Source organism: Triticum dicoccoides, chromosome 3A, assembly GCF_002162155.2.
Source record: "Triticum dicoccoides isolate Atlit2015 ecotype Zavitan chromosome 3A, WEW_v2.0, whole genome shotgun sequence".
Lineage (NCBI taxonomy): Eukaryota > Viridiplantae > Streptophyta > Magnoliopsida > Poales > Poaceae > Triticum > Triticum dicoccoides.
This window is the reverse complement of record NC_041384.1, coordinates 482,990,486-482,996,645: the sequence shown is the minus strand read 5'-3', so window position 1 is coordinate 482,996,645 and position 6,160 is coordinate 482,990,486. Positions and strand designations below refer to the sequence as shown.

Genomic DNA, 6,160 nt, shown 5'->3' with positions numbered 1-6,160 from the left:
TGTTTACAATTTTTATGATACAAATTTAACGTATTTTTCAAACATGGTCAACATTTAACAAATTCTTTATTAACAATTTTGAAATACTTTTTCAACATTTTTCATATGCTTAATTAATATTTTTATATACATGATCAAATAAATTATCCTATTTTTCTACATGGTAACCATTTTTACTATAAATATTTTATATTTTTTTTCAAATGCTTGATTATTATTTTTTAAATACTTGTTTAACATTTTTTGGCACGATTGATTACAATGTTTTAAATACATGATCCGTTTTTTCATACACATTCTTTTTCTTCCATACATTTTTCATATACGTGATAATAGTTTCTCTATACGCATTTCACATTTTTCGAATGCTTGGTTAACATTTTTCAGCTGCTTATTTTAGAGTGTTTCTTGTAATTTATATGTACTAGCTAAATACCCGTGTGTTGCCACGGACCATCAATTTTACTTGTTGCTCACCATCCTTACTGCACGCCTACACAGATCCAACCTCGCGAGTTGTCTCGCCGCCATCGCGGACACGTGATCACCCCCTTGTACTCCTTCGTTGTTTGACCACATGGTCATAGAATTGCTCTTCCATAGCCCTAACAACCCATCACTGAAAGAGCCCAATCCATGAGAGATATTGGCCTGACATGCTCTTGCTCAAATCTCGTATGGCTTGACAGATATTAGCATCCAGAAACAATGCTTGTACACTGCCTCATAACAATAAGTTTAGGCATAAAGATATTTTTACGACACAGAGATAGTTGTATAATCATCTTGTAATCCACAAAGCAAGTGTCCTGGTTTTATTTATTTATTTGAATAGTTTGTATTGGCTTATTTTTTATATTACAACAAATATGACCTTGCGCTTAGCTTCCATTTAAGGTGACACCTTACCCTATGTATGCCTGCATATCATCATGGGCACAAGATAAAAAGAAAAAAGAAATATTAGTAGTACCGTGCACCTTTAGCATAGATTATTACAGAATCAACAAACAGGCATATATAGTAAACGGCGAGAAGGTATATTAGAGAATTTTCACCACATCAATAGGCCATGCAAGGTCCACAACAAACAAACAATACTCAGGAATAGAAGAACATTTGCTTAATATTCCCTCTGTTTCAAATTATAAGATGTTCTAGTGTTTTTCTGATTCGGATGTATGTCGACGCATTTTAGTGTGCTTGTTCATTCAGTCCTCTGTGTATGTAGTCTATATTAAAATATCCAAAACATCTTATAATTTACAACGAAGGTACTATAATTTATTTTATATTCATAATCACTACTTTTCTTTTACATGCATGTCCATAAAAATTCTTATTAGTGGCAGACAACCTGGCCAACCAGTTGCTTTATATTTCAAGATACTTGCACACCAAAACAAAGAAGCTTAGAAAAGGCACATGAAATCTGTAGGAACAAACTGACATGGTACACGATCATTCGGCCAGCAAGCATATCATCATCAGGAGCCCCTCATTTTACAACCTCATCCATCTCCAGTGCAGCCAACAAAGGAATCATCCATGTAAGTGCCATTGGGGCCTAGTTATTATCAATGAAGAAATTCATGATAGATCTTGGTGACCTAATAAAAGACTAAGCTAACAACAGAGCTCTGGTATATTAGCAAGGCCCTAGAAGGCAACTCCTGCACGACCATGTTGGTGCTATCATAGACCCCAACAATTAGTTTCTCATCGTAGGTCCCAGCAAGGATGTGACCACCGAAGATAGTTTTGATTCCTGCAACATTTAGTTAGAATTGATGCACGCAATAACTAAAATAATGGTAGGCATTCTCGGAAAAACAAAACAAAAACCAATTGTAGACCTAAGATATTTCAGTGCAGACAGAAAACTCCAGAACTAACTTGGAAGGAAAGATAACTACCGTATTAGGATAATTTCAGTTAGGGATGTATGTGCACACATGACAATAACTTCATATATATCTGTTGATAATAGGAGTTTTAAGAACACAAGTGAGTTGAACACTACTGAATGCTGATATGCCACAAGACTCCAAAGTCCAAATGCACTGAAGATAAGAGTCTGGAATGTCAATCATAAAAGCCATAATCTATTTTTATGTGCAAAAGGTGAATACAATAGAGAATCTTCTACAAAATGGGCGACCTCCACAATCAAGATAAAACTGATTACTCGATGGTAACATTAGAATTGTTTTACATCTTTACCATAAAATTGTGCAACAAACTGTACAACTAAGTGATCCTCCCAATGTTGACAATAATCAACAATTGGTTGAAGTGTTGCAGAAGCAAGGCAATGGCTAGCGACATCTGAGAGTAAGATATCCTACAAGGAACAAGCCGCTAAATCTCAAGAAAGACAACAATCATCGGCAAACTGGAAATGATACTCATAGAGTACTTATAGTTGCCTCGTTGAAGGAACGGGAAGGAAAGGGAGGTGAAGTGTTCGAGCAGAGGAGCCCTGATCCTATGTAGTTGGTATGGATGGCGCAGGTATCTGAGATGATGCCCAAGAGTGAGCTTCTGGCTGTCATTGTCAATTATGTAATAGATATCCACAAGAAAGATGGGGACTGAACTGAAGCAACTGGAACGGCGGGAGGTTCAGAGGTGGATAATCTACAGTCGAGGACGAGGTGATCTTGTTGGCGACCTCGTCCGGATCCCCAATGGCCGGGCACTTCCCGCCTCATGCGGTCCTACCACTCCCGCTCCTGTGTTAGATGGCAGCAAATGCCCTTACGAAAATTGAAGAAGACCATAGCGAACAAACATCAAAAGATGCTCTCAGTTCTTCTTGACTTCATTACTGTTTTAACTAATGCCTATAATTTTGTAACAAAAGTATTTGCTCCACCTTTCTGTAATGTTGAAGAAGTCTCTGAACCATGCAATATGAGCATCGAAACACAAATAAAAGATGGGTATCAAATTATGGATTTTCACAATTAGAACATGTTAAAACCACACAAAATATTTTCTCTAGTTATGTTCACCAACAAGAAAAGTACGTATAGAAGCAATTTATATCTGGGGATCAAGAACATATGTAAGCATTTACCACTCGACCTGAATATAATGACGTTCTTTTTCTTCCTGTCCTACTTCTATCTCAGTGACTCCATTGGAGTAAAGACCTGCCAAACAAATGTTGAATCTGAGAATTCAGCACGACCACAACTAATCAAATGGAATTGGACCAAATCAAACCAGTGTAGGTTCTTGCGAGGGCAGGAATGTACAGGACCTCCTCAACAAGGAGACTCTGCTCGTCGGTTGCCACACTGTCTTGACTTGGAGCTCGCTGTCGGTCGAGTGCGGCATCTCCACAATGTATGGCGTCACCCTCCTTTGATCGGTGACGGCCATCGACATCCATACAACCGTTAGTGCAAAAGGTTAATCCTATCTTTCTTCTGCCCATACAAGAATCTGCAAACAAGTCAATTTTATTCAAAAATCAGCACCTCACTTTTATTCATACAACAACATCATGTCACTTCATTCATGCAACAACAGCAACACAGAGCAGCATTATGACAAGGATGTAAAAAAAGATGAGAGATAAAGGGGATGACAACCTTGCTGCTGGAGGGGGTGAAAATCAGTGTTTATCCTTGCCTTTTTCGAAGAACATGCGGAGTGCGGAGTGCGCGTGGGCGCCGGCACAAAGAGAGGCGGCAGGACGACGTCGACCAATAACTCGAACGAGCTAGCGATTAGCCAACACTATTGTTGTCCGCCGCAGCGTCCGCACCGAGGCCGTACTCGCTAGAGATGAGTCCGATGTTCGAGATGGAGTAATAGATCGCATCGAGATGGGCGGAGCCACTGACGCAGGCGAGGGCAAGGGTTGATTCGATGGACTCGACCTCGGTGACGCGACTGACGGCATCGTCTATGCATGGGCGGTGCTCGAGTGCTAGGAGCGTGGGCGCCGGAGTCGCCGGCGTCGGCGCCTATGCCGGCGCGGCGGGGACATCGATTGTGAGGGAGGAGGAGGAGAAGTCGGGCCACAGTCATGGGAGGAGGTGGGCGCGTGGTGGAGGAGGACCGAGATCGAGCTCTGGAGATATATGGGATTGGGAGGAGCGAGGGGTTGGGCATTGGGCGTGGGAGAGATATGGGATTGGGAGGAGCGAGGGGGTTGGGCATTGGGCGTGGGATGTGGGTTCCTGATCGTGGCTTTTTTTTTCTTTTCTTTTATTGTGCGTGGGTAGAGCAGGATTATGAGGAGGACGGGGTGGAGGGAACGAGGCAATCGCGGGATGGAGGGAACGAGGGCATCGCGAGATGGTTTGAGGTCGAACCATCACGACGTTCGATTCTCCTTTAATAATAGAGATATTTCGAATATTTTAAAGTGTAAACAAAAGTAAAAAATGCAAAAACGAAAACAGAAAACGTAAAAAAACAAAACAATGAGGTTGTGGCATTCCGCGCGTATGGGCCGGCCCATATTGCTCTTCCCCATCAGCGAGGGTTCGATAGGTCTCGCTTAATGCGAGACATAGGGGCGCCCATGAACTGGCGCATAAAGCGTCGTGCTCTCCCGTGCGAACAAGTACGCCGGCCCAGATTTGCTCCTTTCCGGTCTTGGGAAGGTTTGTTTTTCTTTTGTTTCTTCTTCTTTTTTTCTTTCTCTCACAAATTTGTTTTTTTGGTTTTATTTTTCATTTTTATTTTTCTTTGTTTCCTTTTTTATTTTTCTTTAAGTTTTTTATTTTTATGTTTGCCCAAATTCGCAAGCATTTATCTGAAATATGGAACATTTTTTTTCAAATGTGCGAACATTTTTTCAAATTGATGAACATTGTGTAACATTCAATTTTTGCTCATCAAATTCAGAATTGTTCATCATATTTTAAAAGTGTTCATGAAACTTTTAAAATATGTTCAACATATTCAGAATTGTTCATCAAATTCAAAAAATATTTTCATATTCACATTTGTTCATCAAATTAAAAAAAATCAATGAACTCAAAAAATGTTCATCATATCTAAAAATGTTCATGAATTTTAAAACAAATATTCATGATATTCAAAAAATGTTCATCAAGTTCAAAAAATGTTCTCAAATTCAAATTTTGTTTATTAAATTAAAAAATGTCCATTGGATTTAAATTGTGTTCATCAGCGTGCAGTTTTTTATGCCACACATCATGTTCAAAGTTTTTCCCGTGCGGCGGTGTCCTTTTGCAGCCGAGATCCATCGCAGGATTGAAGTCGAACTCCAACGTCGGTGAAAGAGCATGGTGCCCCCGTGTGTGGTTTTGGCAATTGATGACATTCTTTATGGACTAATGGTTGTCTTGAGTTATATTTGAAGGATTTGTCCATAGGCATTTCTTGGAGTCAATGTGTTGGTTTCAAGGAGTTTATGTGATGACCAAGGTGTTATTCAAGGAATTATCCAAAGATTGATCATAGAGAAGACATGATACAACGTTGATCAAGACTAAGTCAAAGTGTGAATCGTGCCTGCGTGGACTAGTTGCAAAGCTTTGAACGAAGGAGTATGGAGCACGGGCATGATGACGATGGACAGAATTCAGAAGATCACAACTGCTGCAACTCCAGGCCACACGAAAGGCACAAAAACTATGATCGTGCTCATCTCCTGGCACATCTGGTTGGAGCGCAACTCCTGCATTTTCAGAGGAAAACATGCCAACCCGATGCACATTACCGAAGCTTGCAGGCATGAGATGGAGCAGTGGAGGATGGTAGGTGCACGATGCATAGAGCAGCCCTTCGGGGATGTAACGTGAGGAATTCATTTAGGAAATACTTAGCCTGGAGCCTCGCTTCTCTGGGATGCATGGTTGTAATTTTCCTTTTCCCTTTTCACTCACCTGATTGCTTGATCAACATTTTGTCATCTCTCTCCCTGCTAAATCAATAAAAAGCCAGCATTGCTGGACGTTTCAAAAAAAGTATAAATCAAGTAGATCAACACACAAAGCATAGAAGATGTACCGAGAGGGGTCAAGTGATCCCATGGTATGGTAAGCATTGTCCATTATGCTTTGTGCACTAACCCATGGTCTATGTGAGAGTTCTTTGTGGGGTTAGGTTGCGGTGTGCAAGTTCAAGTGGAGCATCACAAAGAGATCATGCTTGAAGCTTGCCATCTATT

The 6,160-nt window shown here is 40.5% G+C and overlaps 1 long non-coding RNA gene across 1 annotated transcript; it reads right to left on the bottom strand.

The window, feature by feature from the left end:
• Window positions 1-1,357: 1,357 nt before the first annotated feature.
• Window positions 1,358-4,054, bottom strand: LOC119271658. The gene is made up of 3 exons (XR_005134656.1): window positions 3,603-4,054; window positions 3,269-3,453; window positions 1,358-3,158 (listed from the first exon to the last, which is right to left on the bottom strand). It is a non-coding gene; the product is annotated as an uncharacterized LOC119271658 (long non-coding RNA).
• Window positions 4,055-6,160: the final 2,106 nt, after the last annotated feature.